The sequence below is a fragment of the Nomascus leucogenys genome, chromosome 24, assembly GCF_006542625.1.
Source record: "Nomascus leucogenys isolate Asia chromosome 24, Asia_NLE_v1, whole genome shotgun sequence".
In the NCBI taxonomy this organism is placed as follows: Eukaryota; Metazoa; Chordata; class Mammalia; order Primates; family Hylobatidae; genus Nomascus; species Nomascus leucogenys.
In genome coordinates this window covers 18,333,374-18,351,018 of record NC_044404.1, presented here as the reverse complement: position 1 = coordinate 18,351,018, position 17,645 = coordinate 18,333,374, and the positions used below count along the sequence as shown (strand labels likewise).

At 50.0% G+C, this 17,645-nt stretch overlaps 1 protein-coding gene across 2 annotated transcripts in view; it reads right to left on the bottom strand.

Moving 5' to 3' along the window:
- Window positions 1-17,645, bottom strand: part of IGSF21 (immunoglobin superfamily member 21) — a 276,852-nt gene that overhangs the window by 105,096 nt on the left and 154,111 nt on the right. The window contains exon 1 of one of the 2 annotated variants that reach the window (XM_030805091.1): window positions 10,582-10,650. The exons of the other annotated variant lie outside the window; for it this stretch is intronic. The gene's annotated coding sequence lies outside the window, so the exon portion shown is untranslated. Of the gene's footprint in view, window positions 1-10,581; window positions 10,651-17,645 lie in introns of those variants that run through there. 2 annotated transcript variants of the gene reach the window in all.

The following is a 17,645-nucleotide window of genomic DNA, read 5'->3' as shown; positions in this document are numbered from 1 at the left end:
ATGTTCCCATTTTGCAGGTAAAGAAACAGGCTTGGAGAGGTAAAATGATTCGGCTGAGACCCCACACTAGGATCCTGACAAGCGTCTGGCTTCCAGACCAGAGTTCACATCCCATCCCATCAGGCTGGAAGAGACTGCAGGTGAACTGAATGCCTCTCAACGTCTCTTTCTACCCCTGGTGGCCAGGCTCATTAAGAGAAAGGATGTCAGAATCTCAGTGGAGGTGTGAGGATTTTTCTCCCAAAGTCATAAAGCGGAAGGCGTCCTGCCCATTTAACTGGCAGCCCGTCTTCGGGCCTCACCTCCCTTCAGGCACTGCTTTTTTATCTCCTCCTAAAATGCGGCAGCTCTTATCGTCCCAATCTCAAATTTCACTCCATTTTTTTATTACACAAAAGAGAAAAAAAATCTGTCAGTAAAACTGTCTCCTCAAATTTATTCGCCGAGACTGAGGGTTTTATTACTAGGAAAATACACCCGCACCCCACACGTCCACACACATACCCACGCACCCCAGATACAGCACTGAAGAATTAACTGAGTCGTAAATCGCTGTTTCAGGCCGAGGGACAGGGGAGTTTCAAGGACGAGCCTAGTTTTCCTTTGGTTTTATTTACATCTGTTTCTCTGGGGCTGTGTCTGGGGCCTCACTGTCAGCCAGAGGAGTAAATAACTGCTTCTGTGAAACCTGCTTCAGGCAGCTGGAGCCAAGTGCTTATCTCGGCTGCAGGGTGAAGGATCTGGAGGGCAGGCCCCACTGTCCCAGCTCTCTGTGGTACACACTCCCTCCTCCCTCAGCCTCCCGGAAGGTAAAAGAAATGGGAGGCTCAGACACGCTCGGGTGGGGCCAGTGGGCGAGCAGCTATTTGCAAGGATGTCATTCTGTGGTTCCTGGTGGTTAGAGGGCCCAAGAAAGAGGCCAGGTGGGAATTGGGGATTAGTACAGGCTGTGGACAGAAGGTGCGGTGGGTGTGCTGGAAGACACCTCGCCTTTAATTCTAGAAACATTTCTCCACACCTGAGACTTACAGGGGCAGTTGCAGCCTCATGGCCGAGAAGGAAATAAATGGCCAAGAAGGAAATAAATTTCAGACACGGTCGCAGCCCATTTTGACCTTATTCACAAGAGGTACACAGTCCACAATTAGCTGAGGTTCCAGTGAGTAAGATGATGGCTGCAGCAGCAACAAGTAATTACCAAGTGTTATCCAATGATGTTCTGACACTTCTGAAGGAGCCAAGAATCCCCTTGGAGGGGGGGGGGGGTGATCATGGAAGGCTTCCTGGAGGAAGTAGACCCTTTTCAGGGAGTGCTTGGTCCTAGGCTGGCTCTTTCTGCCAATGGGAGGCTTTGGAGCATGAAGCAAGGCTTATTTCCTCCATCCCCAGTTGAATGTTTGATTTCGGTTCCTAATTCTGTGCTCTGAAGAAGTCGTTCCACCTCCCCTAGTCCCAGTTTCCTCATCTGTGAAATGGCGATAAGGCAACATTCCTCCCTGTGAGGATGACATGAGCCTTGTAGAGTCCCTGGTGGGTGGGAAGTTCTCACTCGTGGGGTATTTTCACGAGCACTCACACTTTTCTGGACCATCTCTTTTTCTGTGTCCCTCCCCACCCTCCAGAGCTCTTTCTGTCTATGGGGCTGGAGAGCAAACTGTCTCTTGCTAAAATGCCAGAAGATGTGGAATTCAGTAAATGAAAGAAGGGAGCCCACACTCAGAGAGGGAGGCAGGTGGGAGGTGCCAGAAGGCTGGGTTGTGTCTATAAGGAGTGGGGTGCAGAGAGCAGGGACCGAGAATTTGCTAGTAGTCATCGTAGCAGCTTCAAAACAGAGTGCAGGGATGCCCTGAGTGAGTACCTGGAGGCAGGCAGGTCTCATGGGCTCTGAGAGGCTCCCATGGTGCCAGTGGGCGGGGACCACCAGGCCAGGGCAGACTGACAACCGCAGAGCTGACAGGGCAGACAAGGTAAGCCAAGCCCTGCGGATGTGTGGCCCCAGAGTGAGAGGCACTTCTGAAATGAATGATTTCATTCACTCCATATTCAACAGACTTTTGTTGAACAAACAAACAGGTCCTTGAATATGAGCTACTCCTAGAACATAAGCTCTATGAGGATGGGTGCTTTTTTTTTTTTTTTTTTTTTTTTTGAGACGGTGTCTTGCTCTGTCACCCAGGCTGGAGTGTAGTGGCGTGATCTCAGCTCACTGCAAGCTCCACCTCCCAGGTTCACACCATTCTCCTGCCTCAGCCTCCCAAGTAGTTGAGATTACAGGCACCCACCACCACGCCTGGCTAATTTCTTGTATTTTCAGTAGAGACGCAGTTTCACCGTTTCAGCCAGGATGGTCTCGATCTCCTGACCTCGTGATCTGCCCGCCTTGGCCTCCCAAAGTGCTGGGATTACAGGCATGAGCCATGGCGCCTGGCCGAAGATGGGGTCTTTATCTGTCCTGTTCATTGCTCTGTTTCCAGAATTTAGCAAATGGCACTCACTTGATGAATATCTGCTGAATGAGTCAATGAGTGAATGAATGAGTGGAGACCTTATCATGTGCCAGGCACTGGGAATACCATGAAGAAAAGGGAAAAGGCCCTTGCTGCTCTGTGATACAGACTGGCCCCAGGACAGCCTGATGTGCCTGGACCCTGATCTGTCTGGGACTCCGTGGTAAGAGTAGCCTGGCCCAGGCGGGACAGTGGCCTCAGACCACCCGGGATGTGAAGCTCCAAAAGGAACCAGCGGGGTTTCTCTTTCTTAAAGCTCCCAGCATTAATGATATTCTGTGCACCCTAACTCTGCAAAGGGTACACCTGGACCAGACAGAAGGGGCTGTGCACGTAGTTAGGCAAAAGAATCTGCATCTTAACCAGTGCCTACACAGGCTGAGTGTCCCCCGGCCCTCCCTTCCATTGTTCCTTGGAATCTCAGGACTGTAAGCTCCAAGAGCCCTGTGTCCCAGAGCCTAGCACAGTGCCTGGCATACGAAGGGTTGCTGAATAAGTGAACTATACCAAGAGACATGTGCCATCATCCCCATTTGCAGACAGAGGAACCACGGCCAAGAAAGAGGCAAATGAACTGCCCAAGGTCACACAGGTATTCTACTTGTAATAGTAAACAGCAGAGCTGACCACTCAGCATGGATTAGTCCAAAAGAAGGGAGCAGAAGACCTACTTTGAGGTTGGGGATATGGGAAATGTGCAGAGGCTTTTGGGGTCACACAGCTCTGGATCCAGATCCCAGCTCTGCCACTCAGTTGATTGCTGGGTGATGTTGGAGAGTTCTGTGTGCCTCTGTTTCCTCATCTGCAAAATGGGCAGGATCATGCCTCCCTGTAAGGCACATGTGTGAGAATTCAGTGCCTGAGAGTGAACACACAGAGAGCCCAGGGGATTGCTTGGCACGCGGTAATAGTAACGTGACGGAAATAATAATAGCTGGCATGCACTGGCGCCTACCCTGTGCCAGATATTGCTTGCAAACATCAACTCCTGTCATCGTAACAGAAAGTGCTCCATCATATTAGCTATTACGTATTTTTCTCAAGTCCAGAGTCGGGAGGTTGGTCAGGGTGGGTGGACTGCAATGATGGTAGCAGATCGTAACATGAGTTCTTAAGAAGAGGTGTCGGGCTTTTCTTCCCCATCCTGAGAGCATCTCAGCTAGGAATTCCCCAAATGACCAGCTACACCATGTAGAAGTTTCCGAGAGGCAGAGAGCTAGGTTCTAAGTCCCAAAGGTTGTCTCTGCACTGTTCCTCTCTCTGGGACTCAGTTTCCCTAAATGTTCCATGAGGAAACTGAGGACTCTTTGCTACCCTGAATGCCCACAGTGTTCTGATTCTAGAAGAGTCAGCCTAGAGACCACAGTTTCTCATGCTCCGGAGCTGCCAGACCCCACCTCTGGGCCCTGGCTGCCCCCTGACCCCAACCAGCAAATCTGGCTGCAGTCAGGCCAGATTGCTTTTCAAGTAGAGTCATCAAAGCGTGGCTGGTGGACTTAGTCCAGCCAGCAGTGTGAGAGCCTGCCGACCGGCCTGGCTGTTTAATTTGAAAAACAAATAAGTCTCCAACTTCGGCTGCCTCACCAATGGCCCTGGGTGCTGTCATCCGAAAAAGAAAAAAAAAAAAAGAAAGGGGGAAAATATCACCTCCCCCCACCTTCCCAACCTCCTTCTCTTTGTGTTCCACAAAACCAATTACAGGTTGGAAATAGCTGTAATAAACTTGATATCCCACTTATGGGCCAATCCCGCCACGGCTGGAAAGTGTAATAGTGGCAGAGAGTGAAAACTGCTGGTGTATTTTGCCGGAGCTGTTTAAATTGCCTGCCTACGTTATCCCAACTCCTCTCCAGCCAGGAAGGAATTTGCTCTCCTGGAAATGGAGCAGCTGAGGTCTCTGTGTCCAGGCAGCCGAGAGAGTATTTGAAAGGAGGGTTTTCATGAACTGATTAGATATACAGGAGTGGATGGCGCCTCGGATCTTGTGTCAGCCCAGCACAGCTTCCAATCCCGGCCCAGGCAAGAGGTGCTCCCTGGCTGTAAACAGCCTAAGGCGATACCTGCCTTTCATGGTAGTTAGGGGAAAAGGGCATTAAATTAGATAATGCAAGAGACAACGAGAGCTAGAAAGGGACTCAGTTCTACTGTGGGTGCTTCACTCCCTGGCTCTGGGTTCTCAGGCAAATCACTGATTGTTTCTAAGCCTCAGTTTCCTCATCTGTAACGCGAGGGATATTAATCAAACTCACGCCCCAGAGTTGTAAGAAATACTAAAAGAAACAAACATATGTAAAAGCATCTTGCAAAATGCAAAGGCAAGTGGACACTGCTGTTAGTGTGAATTTATTGCTCAGCTTCTAGACTGTGGGAGGTGATGAGCAAATCTAGAAATTTCTGCCATGCAACTATCACGTGGGAGTCCCTTGCCCATCTCACTTGATCCCAGGAGCCTAGCATGGGAACTGGCACGTAGTACATGCTCAGTGTGCATTTGTGGAATGAACCAATGAGTCAGTGAAGGAAGGAACGGACTTCTTGTTCCCTTAAGCAGATCTGCCGCCATCCCAGCCACTCAGAAAGCATGCCTAGAAAGCTCCCTGCAAGGCTGGGCACAAAGATGGAGCTAGACCAAGTCAACCTCAGGCTAGAGCTTGAGTCCAGTGGTGCCTTTGTGAGTTTGTCTATTGCTTGAGGTCCTTTCAGGAGCTGGGCTTGGTGCTGGGAATATGGCTGTAAACAAAGCAGCTGAGGACAGTGAGAAAACTGACTCATCTCTTCTAAATTTCTGAAATGTGTGATTTCCGACTCCTCCAGTGGAGCCTGAAGCCCAGGATGGGACTTCATTTTGTTCAATGTTGCATCCCCGATTATAGAACAGAGTCTGGTACTTAGAAGACTCTTGTTCAACATTTTTTTATAGGAATGAACATCATTTTTTTTTTTTTTAGATGCAAAACCCATGGCCAGAGAAGGGATGCCATTTTGTCCTGATTCCCAGTTAGGAGGTGGTGAAGTGGAGAGCTTTGAACCCAGGTCTGATTCCAAAGTCCAGACAGGAAGTGGCTCAGGTAGTAGAGTTGGATTTAGTTTTGGGCAAGTGGGCAAGAAAGGGAGCGGGTATTCTAGGGAGAGGAAAACCAGGGCAGGGGTGTTGATGGAAGAGGTGAGGGGAATGAAGGTGGAGAGGAAGCCTGGGAGAATGATTCAGCCGCCTGGCTGCCTGCTGTGTAGGGGGAGGGGCACAGGGTTCTTCTCTTTCTTGTTGCCATAACGACCCTGGACCACTCTTCCCCTAAACCTCCCTGCCCGCCTGTTCTCCACCCTGAAATTGCTCTTGCAGTTCCTAGGCCTGGGAACTGGGCCAGAGAAGCAGCCTCAGAGAGGGTAGGGCAGGCTCTGTCCTCCCCAAGGGGGCCTGGGGGAAGAGGATACGATTCCCAAGGACAAGAAGAGGCAGAAAATCCTCATGTCAGGTGCCACTCACCTCTCTGGGCAGACCCTGCGCTCCCTTGTGGGCCCCAGTTTCTGGCAGGGCTGGGCTCCAGGTAATTGGCTTCCCCTGGTGCGTGTGGGAGATCCGGTTTTGACAGAGACAGCTGGTGTCATAAATTGCCTGTCTCATCTGGTTACCGTGCGATGGCAGACAGCAGCTCAGAGATGGGCCTGGGGGCTGGGGGGAGAGTGGCAGGGAGGAGAGCGGCTGTAGCTTCTTTGTGGGCCCCACACCCCACATGTGGGCAGGTGCTCCTGCAAGTGTGAGGAGGTGTGTGCTACTGGTATGAGCTGGACCCCAGCCCACGTGGGTGAGCCTGCTGTGAATGAGGAAGCCTGTGTTCAACGGAGTATGGGTGTGCATCTGTGCATCCCTAGGGATGACTGTACAAATAGGTGTGTTTCCAGGCTGCCTACGAGGCTGCACATGTGTGTGAAAGGCAAAGTAATAATGAGAATGTTCATGCGTAGTTTTAGATGTTTGCACAGGGAAGACCAGGAGGTCTCACGGGGAGTGTAAGAGAGTGTATGCAGCCATTTTCAGGGCTGCGTGTCAGTTTGTGGACTCACGGTGTTGTGCATGCAAATGCCTGCACCCACAGCTGTAAGTGCAGTTATATGCCCTGCTTCTCACTCTGGGAAAAGGGATGTGTGTGTGTGTGTGTGTGTGTGTGTGTGTGTGTGTGTGTGTGTGTAAGGGGATGAGTTTCTGGCAAATGTCAGGTTGTATCTACCAGGGTGGGAGATGTCATGCGCTCTGCTCCCTTGCCATGTCCCATGCCCAGATAGGCGCCCACCAGTCGAACACAAAGCCCATAGTCACGACCCAACCACCTGAGCCCCCCAAACTCTATCAGACAGATGCATGGGAGCTCTGAGACCTCCTTCTCCACCTCCCGTGCAGCACCCCGCTCCCCCTTCATGCTTTAGGGACTAGCAGACAGGAAGCAGGGGAAATAGAAAGGGCCTCAGATAGATGCCAGACACTCGAACTTCAGTGCACAGCGGAATCACCTGGGCCAGAGTAGGAGTGGGGTTTGAAAATGTCAGTTTCCCCGGAAGCCCATCCTGGAGGTTCAAACTCAGTGACTCCTGAATGCAGTCCTTATCCTGCATTTTTAACAAGCGTCATCGGGTCATTTGGATACAGGAATCAGGAACCACAACCAGAGACACTGTTCTGAACCCCCAGGCCCACTCCTCACCAGGGTCTCTTTGCAGCTTTCCCAGGGGGCCACCAACTGCTGGACCCTTGGTGCCCTAGGAGGTCATTCAAAGCAGGAGCGCCCTTGACTGTCCCATTTGGGCTCTCATTTTACACGAGGCAAAGCCAAGGCCCAAAGAGGGGAGGGGCATGCCCAGGGTCACAGAGGGAGGAGTCGGCAGAGCTGGGAGCCAGGCTCTTTGCTCTGAAGCACATCCTCTTTCCACCACACCCCCAAATCCAGATGCTTGGAATCCAGACCCTAAAAGCACAGGTTCACCGAGTGCTGAACAGCTGCGGCATCTGAGATACTCAGGTCCCTCCTCCAGACCAGGTGATCATGTCCAGCTCCTCGCTGCCTCCTCCCTGCCTCCCGACAAGTATGCTCTTGGAAAATCCCAGCATTAGAGATGGGGTTCAGGGTTACATGGCTCACCCCTAAAGAGAGGGGCTTGGGGGCTCTTACCCAGTTTAACAAATGCCCTCCCCTCTTGTGTTCTGGGAAGGAGTGGGCTGAGGAGGAAGGAGGAGGGACTTATTCAGCCACCTGTGTCTCCACGACAGCCACTCTTTTTTTTTTTTTTTTTTTTTTTGAGACAGTCTCACTCTGTTGCTGAGGCTGGAGTGCAGTGGCACCGTGTCAGCTCACTGCAACCTCCGTCTCCTGGGTTCAAGCAATTCTCCTGCCTCAGCCTCCCGAGGAGCTGGGATTACAGGTGCCCACCACCACGACTGGCTAGTTTTTGTATTTTTTTTAGTAGAGACGGGGTTTCACTATGTTGGCCAGGCTGGTCTCGAACTCCTGACCTCAGGTGATTCACCCACCTCACCTCCCAGAGTGTTGGGATTACAGGCATGAGCCACTGTGCCCGGCCAAAAGCCACTCTTCACTACGCACCCAGTGACCTCAGCTTCCCATTCATTCACTCACCTGTTCATTCATTCATTCATTCACTTGTTCATTCATTCATTCATTCACTTGTTCATTCATTCATTCATTCACTTGTTCATTCATTCATTCATTCACTTGTTCATTCATTCATTCATTCACTCACCTGTTCATTCATTCATTCGTTCATTCACTCACCCGTTCATTCATTCATTTGTTCATTCACTTACTTGTTCATTCATTCATTCATTCATTCATTTGTTCATTCATGAACACCTCCTGCGGGCCAGGCCTGTGGACAGAGGGGTCATCAGGGAGTTCACAGAATGGGTGAGGTGGAGGTTGGGTCGGGAGAGAAACATTAGCAGCAGGTGCTCGCTCGGCAGCAGGCTGCTGACATGGAGTGGAAACGGCACTGGCGTGGGGGCCGGGGAGCTCTGCCTGGGAGGGTCCAGGGCAGGCCCTGCCCAGAAGGGGACTCTAAGCCCTGCTTTGGAGGATGAAGCAGAGCCTTCAGGGCAGACAGGAGGAGAGCATGGGGGCCCCCAGGCATCAACAAGAAGGCAAAGCTTGGGCAGAGAATGAGGGGGGTTCAGAACAAGTTCTGGGGGTGCTGTGTAGAAGGGCCTGGTGTGGGAGGGTCATGGCTCACACGTATGGAGTCTGGGTTTGGTAGTGGTTAGGCTCCAGAGTCAGACCTCTAGGTTCAAGTCAATTTGAGATCTCCCATCTCCCTGTCTCAGTCTCCTTACCTGTAAAATGAGGATAGCAGTAGCACCACCATCCAGGGTGGAGGATGAATCGGGTTCTTCCCTATAAAGTGCTTAGAAGGTGTCTTTCATGTAAGACACATGCTATAACTGAGTGCTGTTAGCTGTAAAATGCTAATAATGCATATTATTATTACTATTATTTTATTGGAGAGAAGTGGGGAGCCATTAAAGGCTTCAAACAGGAGAGTGACCAGCTCCATTGGTATCAGAGAAATCCCCCTGGCTGCAGTGTGAACAGTAGAACTGGTGGCAATTGGGAAGAGGCATTGGGTTGGAGAGAAGAGACCACTTTTCCAGCCCCTCTTTCAGGGCTGCAAACTTGATTTTTGGATCCCACCAGTCAACAGGGCAGGTGTCGGGGGGGTGGGAGCATGGCAGAGTCCTATCTGATCCCAGTATCTGTGTACCTGTGTGCGAGGTTCTGGCCCACATCCCCTGTCTGTGACACCCAATACAAGGTCTCCCCATGGTCATGCTCAGTACTCAGTCCCTGTGTCACCCCCCGGCTGCCAGTCAGTGAGCACACCTGTGTGGACAGGTTGTGTCCAGCAAGGGCTCATCATGGGACAGATACCCAGCTTGTACCAGTCTGGCTGACCAATGCAGTCAGAAGGGGCTGCCAGTCCTCGGGGAGGGACCTCGCTGTGCCAATCTGCCTGGCCCACCCCGCTCAGCAGGCGCTGTGCACAATTGGGCCTGTGTCAGCATGATCGGCCGCCGGCAGACCCGTGGCAGATCAGTGGCCTGCGCCAGCCTGCCCACCTGCTAAATGAGGGGCGGGTGCAACGGCAAACATTGCTAGGCTGGCATATCCTGTCTGCTGTAATTAACACATGGCATCAGGGCAGCCCAGCCCAGCCCCGTGAAGCCTATCTGTCCATCTGCCGGCTGTTCCTGGGAATCAGCACTTTACCACGAGCCCCAGCAGCCAGTTGGAGAGGAAGAACACTGAGCTGGGAGCCAGGAGACCTGGGCCCCATCTCTGCTCAGCCACTCATTGGTAGTGGATGCTGGGAAGTTTGCATTCCCTCTCTGGGCCTTGTCTCCCCCATCTGTTAAATGGGGCCCAGGGGATGGCTGATTGCTAAGTTCTCTTCCTGCTGTTCTATGGTGGTGGCGTTAACAATAGGCAAATTCTGGGTGGCATAATTCTGCACTCGAGGGGTTACGCTAGAGCATATGCAGGCCCTACTCATTGCTTCCTTCATTCCACAAAGAGTTACTGCATCCCTACTATGTGCCAGGGATATTGCCATGAATAAGACAATGTCCCTCTTCTCCTTGAATCCACATTCTACTGTCAGGAGACAGATACCTTAAATTCAGAAGCTGGAAGAGATGTATCAGCTAGAGAGAACTGCCATGCAGACATTAACATAGGGTGATGGCTACAAGAGATGGGTGGCCAGGGGAGGGCAGCCTCAGAAGGTCACATGTAAGCTGACGTCCAAATGAGGAGGTGGGGCCCCGCTTGCTTAGAAGAATCAAGTTGCTTCCTGCCAGTTCCCCATGGGCTCCTCTTTATTCACTGCTTCTCGTTTGATCCCAGGGATGCCCATCTGGGTAGTGCTGTCTGCATTTTACAGATGAGGCTCAGAGACAAGCCCTAGCTTACTTATTTCTATAGCTTCATGTTTTCTTCCCCCAACATTTGATTATGAACATTTACCAACATGCAGGAAAGTGTAAAAGTCTTTAAGGCAAGCACTCATATACCTATTACCTGGCTTCCACAATTAAAATGTGAACATGGGCTGGGCGCGGTGGCTCGTGCCTGTAATCCCAGCACTTTTGGAGGCCAAGGCAGGCAGATTGTTTGAGCAAAGGAGTTTTAGATCAGCCTGGGCAACATGGTGAAACCCCATCTCTACAAAAAATATCAGAAAATTAGCCAGGCGTGGTGGTATGTGCCTGTAGTCCCAGCTACTCAGGAGGCTGCAGTGGAAGGATTGCCTGAGCCCAGGAAGTTGAGGCTGTAATAAGCCAAGATCTCGCCACTGTACTCCAGCCTGGGTGGCAGGGCAAGACTCTGTCTCAGAAAAAAAAAAAAAAAAAAAAAAAAAGGCTTACGCCTGTAATCCCAGCACTTTGGGAGGCCGAAGCAGGCAGATCACTTAAGGTCAGGAGTTCGAGACTAGCCTGGCTAACATGGTGAAACCCCATCTCTACTAAAAATACAAACATTAGCCAGGTGTGGTGGGGGGCGCCCATAATCCCAGCTACTCAGGAGGCTGAGGCATGCGAATTGCTTGAACCTGGGAGTCAGAGGTTGCAGTGAGCTGAGATCGCGCCACTGCCCTCCAGCCTGGGTGACAGATTGAGACTGTGTCTCAAAATAAAATAAAATAAATAAATAAATAAATAAATGCAACCATGTTTGCTTTATCATATCTCCCCGCACCCTCCATTCATCCCTTTCGATGCAGCCACACACCCTTATTTATTCGATGCCTTCCAGAGTGAGCTGCAGACACCCGTACAGTTTACTCCTAAACCTTCTATTTAGAGTTCAATATTTACTTACAATTCCTTTCTTTTGAGGTCAAATTTACATACAATGAATTGCACAGATCTCAAGAGTACCACTCAGAGTTCTTTTTGAGTTTTGGCAAATGCATGCACCAGTGTAAGCTGAGCCCTTCTCAGGATGCAGAACACTACCCTTACTCCAGAAAATTCCCTCCGCTCCTTCCCAGCCAAACCTCACCCGAGAGATGATCATTATTCTGATCAGTTTCTCACATTTTATCCTGTTCTAGAATTTCGTATCAACAAATTATATGGTATGTAGATTCCAGGGAAGGCTCTTTTCTCCCAGCATAATATTTTTTAGATCCACCCCTGCTGTGTGTGTACCATGGTTTATTCCTTTTAATCACTGAGTAGTATTCCGTGTCAAGGAGACGCTATGTTTATTTAGCTGTTCTCTTGTTAAAAGGCACCTGGACAGTTTCCAGTTGGGCTCTGCTATGCTTCAAGCTGCTAAGAACATTCTTGCACAAGTTTTCTTTTTTTAAAAAAAAGTCACATGTTTTCATTTCTCTTGCTACTGCTTTGACAAAGGGTCAGTCCAATCCAACAAGGGTTCCCTGAGCACCTACTATGTGTCAGCCCCTGTGCTAGACACAGAGGTGAGTGAGTCTCAGCTAGGGCGGGGGAGTTTGGCCTCTGAAGGCCTCACGCAGGCACAGAGCATCAGAGTGTACAGGAGGGCCTGTCAGGACCAAGTGCTCCGTGCCTGGCACTGTATTTCATCCTTGCAACCACCCCACGGGATTCACGTTATGGCCCCAATCTTCAAAGGAGGCAATCGAGGCCAGAGTGATGGAGTGATCTGCCCAAGACAAGAGGCAGGAGCTGGGCCTCAAACTTGGGGTGACCCCAGCCTTTTTCCTGCATGATGCAGGGGTGATGTCTCTTCTTTGTTCTGCACATTGCAGAAGCAACAGCCCAGGGAGGCCAGGCGATCTATTCAAGGCGATCTATTCAAGGCAGTACGGTGACAAGAACACGGCCCCTGGGTCTCTCAGTCCCACCTCTTTCCCCACCACCATCTTGGAGACTTCAGAAAAGGTCTACACATTTGTTGAACCAGCATTTATTTCCAGAAATTGGGCTGGGAGAGCTGCGTTATATAAAAGTCCTGATAATTTGTATGTATGAGTGTCCTTGTGTGTGGCCCATCCGACTGGTCCCGTGCACCTGTTAGTCCAGGACCACCAAACGATGGCCCCAGGAGCCAAGGAGTGAGCCCCTGGCAGACAGCGGGAAGGGTGGGACCAGTGTTGAGACAGGGAGTCGATGCAGGTCCAAATCATCTAATTGAAAACAGAAACCCCAGTGTAGATCAAATTAACACAATCTGCAGGACAAATTTGGCTCCATACAATGGCTTGTGACCCCAGCTCTCAGCAAATGAAGAAGGTGATGACAATGAGAGGAAGGAATGTGTGGTGGATGAAAGATGGCACATATTCTTTGAGATTCCTGCATTAGAGATGGCAGGGGTGGGGGGGGGGGTCTATGATCTCTCCCTTTGAAACTAGACATGTTTGGAGACTGCTTTGACCAATGCAATCGGTGGACATGGCAGATGTGTGCCAATCTCCAAGCCCAAGCCTTAGGGGCTGGAAGCTTTCATTCAGGGCTCTGGGAACAAGTATACCCTGAGCTGCTGCTGAAGACATCTGATTGTGGTGCTAGAGAAGCCACCTGGAGAAGGAGGAGGAGCTTGCTGAGCCAGCCTTCCAGCCATGCCTGCAGGTGGGTGAAGCTGCCTTGACCCCTGCAGACCAGATCAGCCGCCCACTGAATAGTACCCAGTGATCCCAGTGGACACCAGAGGAAGCATTAGAATTGCTCAGCCAGAGCAGTGGTCAACTTCTTGCCAAGGAGGAGCCCTGTTCAGCACCCACCTGTGCAACAGGAAGTGTGGATGCAACTTCCATCTGACTGTTACAAGGCTCTATTTGACAGAAGCCATTTGGGTTGGGGGAAGATGGTTGCGCCAGGCAGGGTCCAGCAGGAAACAGATGTTCCATGAAAAGATCATATATAAGAAGACCTTAATTCCAAGATGATTTACGAAGATATGGGCAGGGCTGAGGAATTCCAAAGAGGCATGAGGCAGCACTGGGGCAGGGACCAGTGGGGACTGTAGTCCTCTTAGGAGAAAAGGGAAGACAGCAAAGAGTGGGAGGTGTCCCTGAATCCAAGAGAGGAGCAGCTGAAGAAGAATTCCACCCAAAAGCTTGGGTGGAGGGACTCAGTGGCCCCACTGGGAGGAGCTGGGGAATAAAGACTTTGGCTGCATTTCCATCTGGCTTCCTGTCTCCTGCAGGTGTCTGTGCAATGGAAGGACAGATGACACAGACTTTAGTCCAGGAATCTAAGGGGTTGGGGTTGAGCGGACACCTAGCATGGAAGGTTTCCATGAGCCCTTGTTCTCATTTTGCTGTCCCATAGTTGGGTGAAGCGAGGTCCCTTTCCCCACTGCTCCCCCATCAGACAGTTCCAGGTGAGCATGGGGGAACTGTCTGATGGGGGAGCAGTCAGAGAGAGGGTCCCATTAAACTGCCATGTGTCTTCTTATGGCTGCTGCATGTCTCATCACCAAGACACTCCTGGTGGGAGAGGGAGCTGGACCCACCCTGCTTCTCATCACAGCCAGGCTCCATCAATGAGACGGGAGAGCTGAGACGGGAACGCCAGTTCTCCATCCCCTTGGTTTGGGGAGTAGATCTGAGGCTGTTCTTTCTGGAGGTTTGGCTTGGGGATTGGAGACGCCAAGCCCCAGCTTAGATCCCTGTGTCAGGATTGCCTCCAAGATCTACTCCTAGTGTGGTTTCCCAGAGAAGAGCACGAGCACAGCTTCTAACTCTGCCCAGAGCCTGCAAGAGCTGCACAAAGACCTGTGCCTACAAGGGCTCTGCAGTTGGTTTAAGACTCTGCTGCTGAAATTTGAAATTTCTAATTGGTTTTTAAGACGAGGCCCCTGTTTTCGTTCTGCATTGGGCCACACAATTTAGGTAGCCACTTCTTTTTTTTTTTTTTTAAGACAGAGTCTCACTCTGTCACCCAGGCTGGAGTGCAGTGGTTTGATTTTGGCTTACTGTAACCTCTGTCTCCCAGGCTCAAGCGATTCTCCTGCCTCAGCCTCCCAAGTAGCTGGGATTCCAGGTGCATGCCACCATATCCAGCTAATTTTTATATTTTTAGTACAGATGGGGTTTCACTGTGTTGGCCAGGCTGGTCTTGAACTCCTGACCTCAAGTGATCCGCCCACCTCAGACTACCAAAGTGCTGGGATTACAAGTGTCAGCCACCATGCCCAGTCTTTAGGTGGCCAATTCTAATTCTAAGCAAGGAAGAGATCTCGGCCTTTCCTTGGCCTGACTCCTTTGTCGAGATCAGTGGACAGCAAACTTTCTCTGTAAGAGGGCAGATAGTGAATATTTTAGGATTTGCAGGCTACACAGTGTCTGTCACAATTAATCAGCTCTGCTCTTATAGCATGAAAACAGCCCTGGACAATCCAGAAATGAATGGACATGACTGTATTCCAATAAAACTTTATTTACAAAAACAGATGGTGAGCCAGATTTGGCCAGTGGGCCAGAGTTAGGCAACCCCTAGTCTAGATTATAAGCCCCTCTTTTCCTCATCTACCTGTCTGATTCTGGTTCATTCTTTGTGACTCAGGTCAATAGCTCTTCCTAATCTCTCCAGGAAGAGTTCAGTTTCTCCTCTTCTGCCCAACCTGACCGGAACCTGTACATATTTACGTATTGAGCCCAAGCTAAGAGGCTAGCTTTGTGATAGGCACAAGGGCTGGAGTGTTGAGCAAGAAGGTGTAGTTATAGCCTTCATAGGCCTTTGTCATAGATACCTGATGTACCTGGCTATAAACTGCAGAAGGGTAGGGGCTGGAAGCATTTTGCCCAACACTGTGTATCTCCAGTCCTAGTATAATAATGGGGTAAAGAAACAAGTTAGCCAATACCCAAATGCTCTGCCATACACTTACAATTCTTTCCTTCTAATTGGACCGTGTGAGCCCCTGACTCATCTTTGACTTGGTAGGTGTCTTTATCAGACAGGCTGAGTGATTTCCCCCAACACATAGAGCAGCAGACTCGTGGCGAAGCTGGGATTCAAACTCCCAGGCCAGGTGCATTTCAGCCACACCCAGGAGTTAGACTTAGGCACTGGGGTCCTAATAGAGCCTGAGAGGTAGCATGGGCAGCTCCTATCTCAGGTCCCAGTGAGAGCTGTGCGCATGTTTTCCCTCCCACCTCGTCTGCAGGAGGCCTAGTTTATTTCCTTTGGGAGAGAGGAATTTCAAGAGTCTAGTGTTGGTTTCTATTATAAGGAAACTGTCCAATAAAAAATCACCCAGTATATTAAAAAAAAAATCTTTACCTGGCTTTGAACAAACACTTGGTGTTATTACAGCAACAACAAAAAAATCCCATTTGCTTTTCATTATAGATCTGATTGTGTTTTGTTTTGTTGTCCCCAGAGAGCAAGGACTTTATCGGCAGAGTGAATAAAAAAAAGTAAAGAAAGACAGAAAGAAAGAGAAAAGAAAGAAAAAAGAAAGGAAAGGAAAGGAAAAGGAAGGAAAGGAAAGAAAGGAAAGGAAAGGAAAGGAAAGGAAAGGAAAGGAAAGGAAAGGAAAGGAAAGGAAAGGAAAGGAAAGGAAAGGGCGTGGTGGCTCATGCCTGTAATCCCAGTACTTTGGGAGGCCGAGGTGGGTGGATCATTTGAGGTCAGGAGTTCAAGACCAGCCTGGCCAACATGGTGAAACCCCATCTCTACTAAAAATACAAAAATTAGCCAGGCGTGGTGGCATGTGCCTGTAATCCCAGCTACTGTCTGAGGCATGAGAACTGCTTGAACCTGGGAGGTGGAGGTTTCAGTGAGGCGAGATCATGCCACTACACCCAGCCTGGGCAACAGAGGGGGACTCCATCTAAAAAAAAAAAAAAAAAAAAAGGCAGGATTTGGAGTCAGACAATCTTGGATCTAAATTTCAGCTCTACCACTGATTCACTGTGCAACTTAACCCATTCATTTAACTTCTGGAGGCCTCAGCCTGCTTGTCAGTAAAATGGGAATACGATGCCTCCTTCCCAGGGCTGTGGCAAGAATGAAGTGATAATGTAGTCAGTAGTTATCACTCAGTGCCATGCCCCTTTATAAGAGACATGGACCCTGCTCTCAGAGAGTATACATTGTACTAAGAGACCAAATTACAAAATCTAAAGAGAAAGATGGTTTTGGGTGGTGATTATTGCTAAGAAACCAAAAACACACAGGGGATGAGGGGAAAGAAAATGACCTGGGGATTATGTTAAGGGCCAGAGAAGGCTTCTCTAAAGCCTGAATGATAAGAAGAGGCCAGCCTTGGCCAAGCAGAGGTCAGAGCAACTGCAAAGGCCCTGAGATGGAATAAAGGGCCTTTGATGGAATAAAGGGCCCTGAGATGGAATAAAGCTTGTTTTGTTGAGAGAAGAGAAAGGTATGGCAGACGTGGAGTGAGCAAGGTAGACAGCAGTGGACTCTCAGTTAAGAGAGCTATCTGGGATCAGATCATATAAGGACTTAAAGGCTGGTGCAAGGAGGTTAAATATTCATCTCACTGCAATGGGAAGATATTGTAGGGTCTTGAGCAGGGGAGTAAACTGACCTGATTCATGTGTTTAAAAGATCTATCTGGCTGTTAGTGGAGAACGGATTGGAGGGCCCAGTGGGGGCAAGGAGACCTGGCCAGTAATGGAGAAAGATACCAGCTCCCACCTGAGTATAAAGTGGACAGAGACTGGGCCCCTTGTCCATTGCTTTTGTGGTTTTATTGTCTCCTCCCACATATCTCTGTCATCTGAGGGGTTTGAATGCATGCCAAAGGCCAAATGGGGAAAATTCTGGGGGAGGGATCTTTAAAGTTAAGTGCATCTTTGAATTAAAATGCCTCTTTTGTCCAGTGGGCAAGACTGTGAGAGGCTTGAGAAGCCCCCTCTCCACCACCCCAGGGCAGCCAGGCCCTTGGCAAGAGCCGAGGGGACACACTCAACCTACTAAGAGATCCAGCTTCTTCCAAGCCATTCATTCCAAAGCTGGAAAATGGAAGAAGGGGCTGTCGCGGTCACATAGGTGATGGATCTGCAGCATCAACGTAATGACGTAGAGAGCAGCAATGACAAGAGTGGAGGTGCGACCGTTTCCTCAGAACTCACCTAAGGCCATGTGCTAAGTGCCCTGTGTGCACCTGCTCACTG